Raw genomic sequence first — 15,759 nt, forward strand, 5'->3', positions numbered from 1 at the left:
TGCGATTAGTCTGCTGGCCTTTATTAATCTCTCTTATATTTCTAGGATGCCTGTGGTAGTGACAGTGCGAAGCTAAATGGAGCCGATGTTCAATGGAGAGCTGTACGGCAGAGTCTCTTGCAGTCTTATTTACCTCAGGCCTTGCAGCGCTTGGAGAAAACCATGCAGTGAAGTGGGCCCTGGAGACCTGCTACTTGCTGTAAGTGGTGGCAGGGGGGAAACTCTCACAGGCAGGGGCCCTTTATAGTGAGGCTGTGCAAACCAGAGCCCTCTGTTTCCTATCATCTCTGATTACTGTGATTGATTCCGCCAGTATCGTGTCCAGTGTGTCTGTACTGAGATGCAGTGAACACCAGAATGGTGATGTAGTAGCTTTTATTAAATGTAAAAGTTTGGGTTTCAACGTATTTTTGAATAATAATAATTATTGTTACACTTGAAACTATTTTAATAGGTTATCTTTATAATATGTTTATTGATGTATTTTAGCTGTGTCACATTTTTAGAGATACTCCACTGTGTTAACATGGATGCAGTTCTGGTGTTCTGTTCATCTTCCTCCTGCTCATTACCCCTCACAACCAATTTCCCCCTGCGGGCGTTTTCTCCCCCACAGTGTTCAGGGCACTGTGATGCAACTAGTTATTTTGCTTAGGGAGCCTGTTTTGTGAGTGAAACTTTCTTTGTGCTCTGACTGTATGTACCAGAAGTTCCAATGTGGGCCTGCTAGAATACACCAAAGTATGGGTCTTTGTTTGAAAAATGTTTCATATTGTGTTGTGCATCTTTGGGCAACACTGTTGTTGCCAAAGCTGCTGGGGTTTTGCTTTCAGGAACTGGTTAGTGTTATATGTGTACTTGTGACAATCTTAATTATGTTTTGCTCAATATGTGTTATGACTAGTCATGCCATGCTGAATTTGCAGCTCTTGCTTATTATCAATTCATAAAATGTGTATGAAAAACCTTGGTTTTTGGGGTGGGCCAGAGACCTTTTGTTTCCCTCACAGGACTCTAGGGACTGACTTCATTTTCTGTTAGAGATGCTGTTTATGATTTTGGCTGCTTTTTGGGACTTAGAATAATAGTGATTTCTACATATGTATCTGAGCCTCGTGGCACATTTTGTATTTTCCTGTAATGCTTAATTTAAGATTTTTTGCAATAAAACCCTATAACTTTTCCTTGATCTAGAACTCCGTTATTGAGTGGTCCCAGATAGTTATTACTCTGTTAATTTTTCTGATGCCTAATGAGGAGGGTGGTGACTCATATTGCAACATCTAGTGTGCTGGAGCGGAACCTTTAGAGGTACATTTTGGAGGGATTCTAAATTGGACTTTTTTGCTTATGCAGGGTCATCCCCATTCTTTTTGCCTCCTGCCTCCTATTTTTTCTGACCTGTTGCTGTTGGCTTTTGATCTCTGAGCACTTTACCGCTGCTAATCAGTGCTAAAGTGCATATGCTATCTGTGTAAATTGTATGTAATTGGTTTATCCATGATTGGCATATTTGATTTACTAGTAAGTCCCTAGTAAGGTGCACTAGAGGTGCCAGGGCCTGTAAATCAAATGCTACTCGTGGGCCTGAAGCACTGGTTGTGCCACCCACAAAAGTAGCTCTGTAATCATGTCTCAGACCTGCACTGCAGTGTCTGCATGAGCAGTTTTAACTGTAAATTCGACTTGGCAAGTGTACCCACTTGCCAGGCCTAAACCTACCCTTTTCTTACATGTAAGGCACCCCTAAGGTAGGCCCCAGGTAGCCCCAAGAGCAGGGTGCAGTGTATGGTTAAGGTAGGACATATAGTAATGTGTTTTATATTTCCTGACAGTGAAATACTGCTAAATTCGGTTTTCACGGTTGCAAGGCCTGTCCCTCTCATAGGTTAACATGGGGGCTACCTTTAAATATGATTAAAGTGTAGATTCCCTTTGGGAGTGGATGGACATGTGGAGTTTGGGGTCTCTGAGCACACAATTTAAAAATACATCTATTAGTTAAGTTGCTTTTGAGATTGTGGGTTTGAAAATTCCACTTTTAAAAAAAGTGAGCATTTTCTTGCTTATACCATTTCTGTGACTCTGCCTGTTTGTGGATTCCCTGTCTGGGTCAGTTTGACAGTTGGGCTGGTTGCACCTCACATTAGACAGTGACACAAAGGGAGCTGGGGTGTAGTCTGCATTTCCTGAGGAGCCATCTGTGCTAGGAGGGAGTAGAGGAGGAGTGGTCACTCACACCTGAAAGGGCTGTGCCTGCCCTCGCACAATGCAGTCTCCAAGCCCCTGGTGCGTGTCTGGGGCCTGGCCTGGGCAAGGCAGGATTTCACATTCAAAAGAGACTTTACTTTAAAGTAGGCCTACTTCAAAGGAGAAATTGGTTATAAGAAGGGCACCCAAAACCACAGACTTTAGAAACACTTCTGGAAACAAGAGGAACCTCTGCCTGGAGAAGAGCTGAAGAGCGGAGGAAGAAGAGCTACCCTGCCTGTGACTGTGCTTTGTGGAGCTATCCTGCAGTTGCTGCTTCTGCCAGAGTAAGAGGGCAAAGACTGGACTTTGTGTGCCTTCCACCTTGAGAAGATATCTCCAAGGGCTTGATTTAGAACTGCCTCCTGTTGTTTGAAGTCTCAGGGACAGCAAAGACTTCTCTCTGCCAGCACCTGGAGTCTCTGGAGAGACTCCTACTCTGCCCTGTGGTGCCCATCCAGTTCCTGGGACCCTGAAAGGAGAAGCTGGCAGCCTAAGAGGAAGAAATCCACGCACAGAGCACAGTGCGGGGAAAAGATCGACACAACTCCGATCTGCGGCTAAAGAAACGACACGCCGCCAGCTCTGCGGCTGAGAATCGACACACGCCTGAAGCTCGACTGAAGAATCGGCGCACAGAGCAGGAGAAACGACGGGCAGCATCGCTGTTGGAGGCTGGGCGATCGCGACCCATGCTGCGTGGTTTTCGGATCATCGTGCGGCTGGATTTCTGACGCAAACTATCGTTGTGTGTGCAAAAACAGCGCAAGGCCTGCCCGGACCCGAGATTGCTGACCGGATCGACGCATCGCTCTCCTGCGGAGAGAAGAAACGACACGCCCCTACCAGGCGAAAGGAGAAACGGTGCAAGGTCCCGCTTGTGAGTGGAATCAACGCATTGCAAGCCCTTTTTGACGCGGACTCACCTGTGCGAGGTTATTTTTGACGCACCCAAGGTACATTTTGACGCTAACAGTGTTAGTGTGTGTATGAAACTACTTAAAGACTCTTTTTGCATTTTTATTAATAACTTGACTTGTGTATTGTGGATTTTTGTCATTTTGATCTTGTTTTGTTTAGATAAATATTTCCTATTTTTCTAAACTGGTGTTGTGTCATTTTGTAGTATTTTCATTAAGTTGCTGTGTATGTTGGTACAAATACTTTACACCTAGCACTCTGAAGTTAAGCCTATTGCTCTGCCAAGCTACCAAGGGAGTACGCAGGGGTTAGCTGAGGGTGATTCTCTTTTACCCTGACTAGAGTCGGGGTCCTTGCTTGAACAGGGGGTAACCTGACTGTCAACCAAAGACCCCATTTCTAAGAGGGATACATTAGAATATAGAAAAATGGTAGCAGAGGGTAGTTGCATAAGAGCATCTCCTCTTTTATGGAGAACCCCTAGAGTACAGCAAAAGATTTCTCATGATTTCCTGGTCATTAATGCCCAATCCAAAGGAGAAAGCAGTGTTTGGAAATTTGCCAAATATTCTGATGTCAAAGTCTGCTGACAATTGTATAGCAAGTCATTATGTTGTTGTGTGTTCCTGAACGAATTTAAGTGTAAGTAAGAAAAGGGTAAGCTGATCTGTGTGTGGTGTATGTATTTGTGATGTATGTTGGAGCATGTGTTTGAGCAATGGATTTCTGTTGTAAGTGATCTGGATATGCAATGATGATTGTGGGTTCAATTGGTGGATTGATTACTGTTGTTTTGGTGTATATGCATATTTGTAAACGCGTTTGAAGTTTTATTGTTTGGATTGGTTGGTTATCAGATTCGTCTAAATCCAAGATCTCAAGATATCTTGGTTTCCTTATCTGTATGAGTGGTGTGTTGAACGAGGTGCTGCATACACATTGATAGGGTTCTGTAGGAAAATGGCTCCTTGTTGCAGTTACCCCTCCCCCACTTTTTGCCTGCTATTGATGCTGACTTGACTGAGAGTGTGATGAGATCCTGCTAACCAGGCCCCAGCTCTAGTGTTCTTTCATTAAGAATGTACCATTGTTTCCGCAATTGGCACACCCCTGGCACAAAGATAAGTCCCTTATAAAAGGTGCCAGTGGTACCAAGGGCCCTGTGACCAGGAAAGGTCCCTAAGGGCTGCAGCATGTGTTGTGCCACCCTAAGGGACCCCTCACCTAACACATGCACACTGCCATTGCAGATTGTGGGGGTCATTACAACATTGGCGGTAAAAGCAGCTTACTGCCATGCAGAAGACTGCCAACACACCGCCGCGGCCGCAGAATTCCACCACAGTATTTATGACCCACAGCTCGGAATCCGCCAAAATCCAGACACCCACACAAGTCAGCCACACCAAAGGTCAGTGATAAACTGGTGATAACAAAACCTCCACCGTCACGCCAACAGGAATACGCCCACACTATCACGACTCACGAATCCACGTGGCGGTCTTTCAACCGCGGTATTCTATTGGCGGTACACACCGCCGCGCTCAAAATACACACACATTTACCAAACACATCCACATTGGACAGTTCAAAATACACACACCTGATACACATACACACACCACTCCCACCCATCCAATACAATATAAAACACACACCCACATCACCCACAAACCCTTACGTCAACAATTGCAACAGAAGGCCAGAGAGAGAGACACCACCAGAAAGAACAAAAGCATCCACAGGCACCCTACACCATCACTCACACAACATCTAAGCACCTCACACAACACACCTCTAAATATCACCCCACACATCACAACCCACACCACCCCACACACCACCCACACCACCCCATGGCCCGCAAAGACACCCCAGGTTCTCTGAGGAGGAGTTCAGGGTCATGGTGGAGGAAGTCATCCGGGTAGAGCCACAGCTATTCGGATCACAGGTGCAGCACACCACCATAGCTAGGAAGACAGAGCTATGGCGAAGAATCGTGGACAGGGTCAACGCAGAGGGACAGCACCCAAGAACATGGGATGACATCAGGAAGAGGTGGAACAACCTACAGGGGAAGGTGCATTCCGTGGTCTCTAGACATCACCTTACGGTTCAGAGGACTGGCGGCGGACCACCACTTCCTCCCCCAGAACTCACTACATGGGAGGAGCAGGTCTTGGCTATACTGCATCCTGAGGGCCTCGCAGGAGTAGCTGGAGGAATGGACTCTGGTAAGGCAAATCTTTCACTACTTTATCCCCCACCCACCTGCATGCTATCACATACACCCACCCTCGCCCTCACCCCCATCACTCCAACTCCTCACGTATGTCCCAATATCACAAACCACACATCCCAAACCCAAGCCCTGCATGTAACACCAAAGCATGGACACCCATCACCAAAGCATGTCCACTGCACATACCCATACACCCCCCTAAACCATTATCACACAAGGTCCTACACAGGAATGCAAGCACTGGGGTACAGGGTCACCCACCCATTTCACACCATGGCACAGACAGATGCAATAATCATGCCTTTACACCCCTGCAGGACCCCTACCCAACGTCACGGGACAGGAGGGTCCAGACATGTCCACTCCACCCACACAAGAGGACCACAGTGATGACACCAGCTCTGTCCAACTGGATCTAGATGACCAGCCCGGCCCATCTGGGACCTCAGGACAGTCGGTTCCCCTCACACTGGCACAGGCCACTACAGAGCTTCCCCCCTCTGGAAACACCAGCACAGCACCCACCCAGCGGGCCCATCCCTCTGTTCCCAGGACACGTCAATCAGCAGTGTGTCCACCACTACAGGGAAACCAGGCTAACCCACCACCCCAACACCAGGGACCTGGGGGCAGTGGTAGTGGGCACACGGTTCAGGGGACAGAGGCCCAGGAACACAGGGAGGGCTGCTGTGCGACATGGGGAGGGCAGGCCCAGGGAACCCACTCTCCACGAGGCCCTCTCCAACATCATGGAAGCCTACAACCATTCCCAGGAGACAATGGCAACGGTACTGGCCAAGTTTCAGGAGACCCAGCGGCCGCAGGAGGAACAGTATCTGGGCTTCAGGGAGGAACTAAAATCCATCAATTCCACCCTGGGCACCATTGTAAGGTTGCTGAAGGAATTCGTCAACACCAGGAGGGACACTGTGGCACAACAAGGGGCCCCTGACACTAGCCTGGACGATGAACTGCCCACCACCTCCGCCGGCGCTAGTGGACAGGAGGCACCACCACAGGACCATGACACCAGCACCCCACCCCCTGCAGATGGAGAACCACCCAGCAGGCGGTCCCTGAGATCCAGGACAAAGACAGAGAACAATGCCAAGATCCCCGCCAAGAAATGAGACCACCCTGAATGTCATCCTTCTGTCCCACTTTGTCACCCTGTCCATCCTTAAACTGCCCCAGCTCCACTTCCTATGCCCCTATGGGCAATGCACCTGTGAGACTAATAGACTGGACTCTGCCATGGACATTCCTCCACCATCACCCCTGACCATTTTACAACCCCCTCCACTATTTAGCACTTAAATAAACACCCTTAAATCACAAAACAATCTGGAGTCAGTCTGTGCTTTGACAATTGAGTATTTGCAAAAACTGAGGGAAATAGCAATGTCCATTGTATTGTCAACATACCTATGTCACACAGCTCTAGTCAATGCAGAAACAAAGCAGATGTCACACAGTGGGACCCACATCTGTGAAATCGTAAGGGAAAGTGACAACTCAGTGACCATACACTGGGTGAAAATGACAGACAGATGAGAGGTAGTAGAATTAAATCAGATGTAGCAGGCAGTGTTGTCTTCTTACCTGTGTCTCACTGGACGTATTGGTGGATCACTGTGTTCCCGTTGTCTATGTCCTCTTCTTCTGCTTTCTCGTCTTCACTGTCCACAGGCTCCACAGCTGCCACAACACCTCCATCTGGACCATCCTCCTGCAGAAAAGGCACCTGTCGTCGCAAAGCCAAGTTGTGAAGCATACAGCAGGCCACGATGATCTGGCATACCTTCCTTGGTGAGTAGAATAGGGAACCACCTGTCATATGGAGGCACTGGAACCTGGCCTTCAGGAGGCTGAAGGTCCTCTCTATAATCCTCCTAGTTCGCCCCTGGGCCTCATTGTAGCGTTCCTCTGCCCTTGTCCTGGGATTCCTCACAGGGGTCAGTAGCCATGACAGGTTGGGGTAACCAGAGTCACCTGCAAATGGCGAGGGACAACTGTTAGACCCACACTAACTCATAGGGACATCCCCAGACACCTATTCACACTGTATAGGGTCCATGTCCTCACCTAATAGCCACACACGGTGCCTCTGGAGTTGCCCCATCAGATAAGGGATGCTGCTATTCCTCAGAATGTAAGCGTCATGAACTGAACCAGGAAATTTGGCATTCACATGGGAGATGTACTGGTCGGCCAAACACACCATCTGCACATTCATCGAATGGTAAATCATCCGGTTTCTGTACACCTGTTCACTCCTGCGGCAGGGACCAAGGCCACATGTGTCCCATCAATGGCACCTATGATGTTGGGGATATGTCCCAGGGCATAGAAGTCACCTTTCACTGTAGGCAAATCCTCCACCTGAGGGAAAACGATGTAGCTCCGCATGTGTTTCAGCAGGGCAGACAACACTCTGGACAACACGTTGGAAAACATAGGCTGGGACATCCCTGATGCTATGGCCACTGTTATTTGAAAAGACCCACTTGCTAGGAAATGGAGTACTGACAGCACCTGCACTAGAGGGGGGATTCCTGTGGGATGGCGGATAGCTGACATCAGGTCTGGCTCCAACTGGGCACACAGTTCCAGGACTGTGGTACGATCAAGTCTGTAGGTGATGATCACATGTCGCTCCTCCATTGTCGACAGGTCCACCAGCAGTCTGTACACCGGAGGATACCGCCATCTCCTCACCTGCCCCAGCAGACGTTGCCTATGGAGGAGAACAACGAGCAGAGAGTCAACCAACTCTGAGGTACGTAAACACAACTTAATCGGAAAATGTTTGCAAATCGACATATGACTGTATTAGTGTTTAAGCAAGGCCTAGATATGTGTGAAACAGTCCAAAATAATGCCATGTGGGCCCCTGAAATGGCGTCTGCCTGACCTGTAAAGTGGGACAAGGGGATATGAGGTAACTGCGCTGGCATTGTACACCGTCGCGGAAGGCGGTCGAAGACCGCGGCGCAATCCTACATTGGTTAACATTGGACCCTATGGGTCCCAGGAGCCAATGACGATGTACGCCGCCGGTGACGGTATGCAACGCAGCAGACGTGACCGCCATTTTCTCTCTGTTCAATCACTTGATACCTGATCTTCGACAGGAGAGGACCTACACTGCAAGTGATGCTGTGACCTCAGTCGGGAAGAGACAATGGCTCATGTGTCTGGGGAAAGGGCTCCTGCCTTCAGCACAGAGGAGTTGGAGAAACTAGTGGATGGGGTCCTCCCCCAGTACACGCTACTCTACGGTGCTCCAGACAAACAGGTGAGTACACTGTGAGCATGCTGTATGGGCAATGGCTGTTTGGAGTGGTGTGGATGAAAGATAGGGGGGGAGAATGAGGCGTGCATGAGACAAAAGTGAGTGCATGTGCATCATGGCAAGGGTAGGGATGCGGGCCAATGACTGTGACGGTGCGGACGGTTATATTTTCTCCTTTCCCCTGTACTATTCCTGTAGGTCAGCGCCCACCAGAAGAAGGATATTTGAATTGTCATTGCCAAGGAAGTCCGGACCCTGGGGGTCTACCACAGACAGAGCACCCACTGCCGGAAAAGATGGGAGGACATTCGCCGCTGGAGCAAGAAGATGGCGGAGGCCCAGCTGGGGATGGCCTCCCAACGTGGGAGGGGTGCCCGTCGCACCATGACCCCCCTGATGTTCCGGATCCTGGCGGTGGCGTACCAGGAGTTGGATGGGTGCTTGAGGGCATCAGAGCAGCCACAAGGGGGTGAGTACACTCTCATTCAGCTGATTCAGCGCGCATTGTAGGTGTCTGGGTGGGGGAGGTGGGCTGTGGGTTCCCCTAGGCCAGGGCGAGTTTAGTAGGCAAGGTCCCTTCTGAAGGCAGGCCCTGTGGCAACCCACCCCACCTGTGTACAGAGCCAACTACACCTAGTCAGGCTCTTGTGACATCCATGTGTGCAGCAATCGGGCATAGCCTTGTAACCCATGTCCCTGTGATTGATTAGGGAACTCCAAGTGCACGGCGTAGTGCAGGGGGCTTCTGTGTCTGTAGTGTCCGCCAACGGTAGTGGTGTTGCATGCACTCAACATGTCTTTCTTCTGTCTCCCCCCCTTTTTGTGGTCTTCCTGTTCTTGTGTGCATTAGCATCATCAGGCGGAGGAGCAGTGGCACCGGAGCAGGAGGGAGCTGCATCCCACATGGCCCTGGAGGACGACACAACGGAGTCTGAATTCACCAGTGGGACAGAGGGCGAGGGGAGCTCCACGGCGGGGACAGGAGCTGAGACCAGTGATACGGACTCCTCCTCTGATGGTAGCTCGCTTGCGGTGGTGGGCCCATCTGTGCCCCCGCATCTACAGGTACAGCCGCCACCCCCCCTACCAGCACCGCCCTCCCAGCAGCCCCTCAGTGTTTGACCCGTGGCCGCTCACCCAGGAGGGTGGGCATATCCTTCGCCCCAGGCACCTCAGGCCCTGCCCTTGTCACCCCTGCTGCCCTCAGTGAGGAGGCCATTGACCTCCTCAGGTCCCTCACTGTTGGGTAGTCTACCATTTTGAATGCCATCCAGGGTGTAGAGAGGCAGTTGCAACAAACCAATGCATACATAGCGGGCATTCATTCTGGTCAGGCAGCCCAACAGCGAGCTTTTCAGACTATGGCCTCAGCACTGATGGCAGCCATTGTCCCTGTCTCTAGCCTCCCCCCTCCAACTTCCTCCACCCAGACCCAAACCCTGTACCTCAGCCTATCCCAAGCACACACGTCAACACACAAGAGAAGCTCAGGCAAACATAAGCACCACACATCCCACAGGCACTCACACAAGCATCATACACATGCAGACATACCAACATCCACTGCTTCCACTGTGTCCCCCTCCTCCTCGTCTCCCTCCTCCCTGTCTCGTCTCCACTCCCACCAGCATGCACTACATCGTCAGCCACTACTTCCATCACCAGCACACCCACCACGACACCCTGCTCACGTGCAATCACCACCCCCACTACCATTCACACATCCCCTGTGTCCTCTCCCAGTGTGTCTGTGAGCCCACCTCCCAAGGTACACAAATGCAGCCACACACCCACCCAACAGCCATCCACCTCACGACAGCCTCCAGCCCATGCACCTTCACCCAAAGTCAGCAAACGTACACCTCCTACAACCACTACCTCTTCCTCCACTCCCAAACCCCCTCCATCTACCTGTCCCAGTGGGCCCAAAAAACTTTTCCTGTCCAACCTTGACCTCTTTCCCTCACCTCCCCCACCCCTTCAGGCTCCTAGGGCCTGCCTCTCCAGGTCCCAACCCAGCACCTCAGCCACAACATCTGTGGGAACAGTGGTGCCAGTAGTAACCGGCTTCTGGAGTGCGCCAGGCAGCAGGTCAGCCAGTGTGGCAAGGAGCCAGAGCACGGACAGTCCCCCACCAAGCATAAAAAGTTGGCCAGTACCCGGCAGGAGAGAGGAAACAAATCTGCCACCAAAGTCGCTCCCAGGGGTACAGTTGGGAGTGTGGAGACAGCTCCGCCACCATCCAAGGTGGGGAAGGGGCACAGTGGAACCGGCAAGTCTGGGAAAACCTGCACGGCGGACAAGACCGCAACAAGCATTGCTGCCAAGGACACCGCCGCCACCAGCAATGCTGCCAAGGACACCGCCGCCACCAGCACCGCTGCCAAGAACACCGCCGCCACCAGCACTGTTGCCAAGGACACCGCCGCCACCAGCACCGCTGAACAGGACACCGCCGCCACCAGCACCGCTGAACAGGACACTGCCGCAACAAGCACCGCAGGCCAGTGAGCGCCACAGATTCCGATGCTACTGAGGCCGCCACGAGCAGGATGAAGCACTCTGGGCACAAAGCCCCCTCCAGAACCAGTGGAGAAAGGCATCCACTACCTCAGTCCTTGGCAGGATGAAGCACTCTGGGCACAAAGCCCCCTCCAGAACCAGTGGAGAGATCCATCCACTACCTCAGTCCTTGGTAGGATGAAGCACTCTGGGCACAAACCCCCTCCAGAACCAGTGGAGAATGACATCCACTACCTCAGTCCTTGGCAGGATGAAGCACTCTGGGCACAAAGCCCACTCCAGAACCAGTGGAGAATGACATTCACTACCTCAGTCCTTGGCAGGATGAAGAACTCTGGGCACAAAGCCCCCTCCAGAACCAGTGGAGAGATCCATCCACTACCTCAGTCCTTGGCAGGATGAAGCACTCTGGGCACAAAGCCCCCTCCAGAACCAGTGGAGAATGATATCCACTACCTCAGTCCTTGGCAGGATGAAGCACTCTAAGCACAAAGCCCCCTCCAGAACCAGTGGAGAAAGGCATCCACTACCTCAGTCCTTGGCAGGATGAAGCACTCTGGGCACAAAGCCCCCTCCAGAACCAGTAGAGAGATCCATCCACTACCTGAGTCCTTGGCAGGATGAAGCACTCTGGGCCCCCTCCAGAACCAGTAGAGAGATCCATCCACTACCTGAGTCCTTGGCAGGATGAAGCACTCTGGGCACAAAGCCCCCTCCAGAACCAGTGGAGAGATCGACCAACTACCTCAGTACTTGGCAGGATAAAGCACTCTGGGCACAAAGCCCCCTCCAGAACCAGTGGAGACTATCATCCACTTGAGAGACTGTGGCTTTGCACTCCCCAGGATAAAGCAGTGGGCAAATCAGACTGGTGAGACTTGAGAGACTGTGCCTTTGCACTCCCCAGGATGCAGCAGCAGTGGTCAACCCACCCACTGTAGAAACTTGAGAGACTGTGGCTTTGCACTCCCCTGGATAAAGCAGTGGGCAACCCACCCACTGTAGAGACTTGGGAGACTGTGGCTTTGCACTCCCCAGGATGCAGCAGTGGGCAACCCACCCACTGTAGAGACTTGAGAGACTGTGGCTTTGCACTCCCCAGGATAAAGCAGTGAGCAACCCACCCACTGTAGAGACTTGAGAAACTGTGGCTTTGCACTCCCCAGGATAAAGCAGTGGGCATGGAGCCCCCTTGTGGATCTGACGTTGTGCACTCATCCGGCTGAGGTTCCCCCCCTTCTCTTCCCCCTGAGGTGCCTGTTTTATTTCTATCTGATGTCCCAGCAGTGTTCTCTCCGTCTTGTTCGGGTATTGAGTGTGGGCCTCGCCCATGCATTTTGGACCCAGTGGTCCACGGACTATGATGGTGGAATCCCTTGGACTTGTATTCTTGGTGTATATATTTGTTTATAGTGTGAATAACACTATGCATATATTTTTGATTCATGTATTTGAATATATTACAATCATTCGACTCATTTCCTTTTGTCCTTGCATTCTTCCAGGGGGGGTTGGGGGTTGTAACTGTAATGTATCATGATGTATTAGTGTGTGTGTTGTCGTGGGTGAGGGTGGGGGTGTTGCGTTTTGCGTGTGTGTGTCACTCTCTTTTCCCTGCTTGTCGTAGGTGCAGTACTCACCGTGGTCTTCGCCGCTGTCTTTGTTGTTCCTGGTAGAGAAGCAGGAAGATAAAGGCTGGCAGTATCTGGAGCTCGGGTTCCATGGCGTCCTGATTCCTAGTGGGGTGTGTAGAGGTGAGCGTTTTCCCTTCCAAGTCCTGTTTCCGCCGTGTTTTTGTTCACGGTGAATCTGCCCCGGAAAAGGTGGCAGATTGGACTGTTGTTATTCTGTGGGCGGTACATTGTCCTCCGCCTGTCTGTTGGCGGTTACCGCCGCGGTGTTTGTTTGTACCGCCTTAGCGGTCGGAGTGTTAAAGTGGCTGTCTATGTTGGCGGTTTCCGCCACGGTCGTGATTCACATTTTTTTACCACCGGCCTGTTGGCGGTTTTACCGCCGCTTTAACAGCGACCGCCAGGGTTGTAATGACCACCTGTGTGTGTTGGTGGGGAAAAAAGGCAAAGTCGACATGGCACCCCCCTCAGGATGCCATGCACACAAAATACTCCCTGTGGCATAGGTAAGTCACCCCTCTAGCAGCAAAATGATCTCCACAGTTCCATTATGGCTACACTGAACACTGGGAAGTTCGGTATCAAACTTCTCAGAATAATAAACCCACACTGATGCCAGTATTGGATTTATTAAAACATACACACAGAGGGCATTTTAGAGATGCCCCCTGTATTTTACCTAATCCTTCAGTACAGGACTGACTGGTCTGTGCCAGCCTGCCACTGAGAGACGAGTTTCTGACCCCCTGTGGTGAGAGCCTTTGTGTTTTCTGGGGCCAGAGACAAAGCCTGCACTGGGTGGAGGTACCTCACACCTCTCCTTGCAGGAACTGTCACACCTGGTGGTGAGCCTCAAAGGCTCAGGCCTGGTGTTACAATGCCCCCAGGGCACTCCAGCCAGTGGAGATGCCCGCCCCCTGGACGAACCCCCACTTTTGGCGGCAAGTCCAGAGGGATAATGAGAAAAACAAGGAGGAGTCACCCCCTCAGACAAGTCCACCCCTAAGTAAACAGAGCTGACGTGACCCCCTCCTTGGAAAATCCTCCATCTTGTTTGGGAGGATTTAGCCCAATAGGGATAGGGTTGTGCTCCCCTCCCCAAAGGGAGGGAGCACAAGGAGGGTGTAGCCACGCTCAAGGACAGTAGCCATCGGCTACTGCCCTGTGACTCTAACACACCCCTAAATTCAGTATTTAGGGGCAACCTTGAACCCTGGACTTCAGATTCCTAATGATCTACAAAGAAGAAGGACTGCCTAGCTGAAAAACCCTGCAGAGAAGAAGGAAGACGACAACAGCATTGGCCCCAGCCCTACCGGCCTGTCTCCAACTCCAGAGAACCTGCACCAGCGACTCATTCTGCGGGCCCAGCGACCTCTGCCGACTGAGAGGCCTTCCCTGCAACTATAAAAGTAAACTAAACTAAGAATCAACTGTAGTTGGGACTGATACCTTCACATTCTTTTCAAAAGTGACACATAAATTAATCACCTGAGTGTCCTATATTTTTTTACACTCTATTTATTATAGTCTCCTTTTCTATTTATACAAATATCTACTGCCCCTATATTCACATACAGATTTAATATGTACACCTCAATTAATCATCACGTATTCAATATCACTACATGACATAATACAACATATACATGAAACAAAAACAAATGCTTTTTCAAACAAACTGGTACCACAGAAAAAAACAGAAAGTTTCCCAATGATTTCAAAACGGCTGCTATATGTACAATTCACAAAGCAGTCAAATCCTTTGAGAGAGAAAATAGAAGTGTCCAGTACAGACGGCTCTCATGACATCCTGATTCATTCGCGTGGACTCGTCTTTTTACTTTTTTGTCCAATTTATAAATTTTCATTTCTCCTCAAGGATCTCTGTCTGTTGACGCGTTTCGGCTGCACTTCATTTAAAGCCTCCTCAAGACATAGGGAAACATGGATACCTAGATATAAAATCACACTCAAATGTATTCTAAAATCTAATCAAGTGATTTTTCTGAAATCTAGAAAAGTGACAAATCAACACCAGGGTTGGATTTCACTTTGTTCACCAAGGCATGACAATGCCTTTCTACCATTGGAGCACCTCGTGATTACTTAAATTTGTCTCTGATATAAACTATTCATGCAACTTTTATGCAATGCTTCAAGTGCTGGTGCTCAGCACCTTTAACCCTGTAGTATAGTACCGAAGGTGAGGCTGTTTGAAAAGACTATGGGGGTCATTATAACCTTGGCGGGCGGCCGCACTCGCGCCACGGCCATTATGAGATCCCCACTGGGCCGGCGGGCGGAAACCTGGTTTCCGCCCGCCGACCCAGCGGGGATCTCGGCCGCAACACAGGAGCCGGCTCCAAATGGAGCCGGCGGTTTTGCGGCTGTGCAACGGGTGCAGTTGCACCCGTCGCGCTTTTCACTGTCTGCATAGCAGACAGTGAAAAGCTGCACGGGGCCGTGGCAGGGGGCCCCTGCACTGCCCATGCCAGTGGCATGGGCAGTGCAGGGGCCCCCAGGTTCCCCGCGACTCCCCTTTCCGCCAGCTTTTTCATGGCGGTGCAAACCACCATGAAAAGGCTGGCGGGAGGGGACTCGTAATCCTGGTGGATTACTCCCGCCGGGACAAAGGTGGTGGGAAGAGCCGCGGTCGTAATCCCCAGGATTTCACCACCAGCCTGTTGGTGGTGAAATCCTTCAAAACAACCCTGGCGGTCAAAGACCGCCAGGGTCGTAATGACCACCAATGTGCCACCAAACCACAATAACCAACTGGCAAGTAGTGTAAAAACATCATATTAACACTAACCTTGTCAGGTTATTTTAAGGAACCAAGTTAACGATTCAAGAACCGGTACGTACAATTCTTAATGGCTGACCAAAATTAGTGG

The 15,759-nt window shown here is 50.7% G+C and overlaps 1 long non-coding RNA gene across 3 annotated transcripts in view; it reads left to right on the forward strand.

The window, feature by feature from the left end:
* Positions 1 to 15,759, forward strand: part of LOC138246207 (uncharacterized) — an 89,597-nt gene that overhangs the window by 6,303 nt on the left and 67,535 nt on the right. For all 3 annotated transcript variants that reach the window (XR_011194249.1, XR_011194250.1, XR_011194251.1), the window contains one exon: positions 46 to 199. This is a non-coding gene — a long non-coding RNA (uncharacterized lncRNA). The remainder of the gene's footprint in view (positions 1 to 45; positions 200 to 15,759) is intronic.

This window comes from Pleurodeles waltl, chromosome 7, assembly GCF_031143425.1.
Source record: "Pleurodeles waltl isolate 20211129_DDA chromosome 7, aPleWal1.hap1.20221129, whole genome shotgun sequence".
NCBI classification, from domain to species: Eukaryota; Metazoa; Chordata; class Amphibia; order Caudata; family Salamandridae; genus Pleurodeles; species Pleurodeles waltl.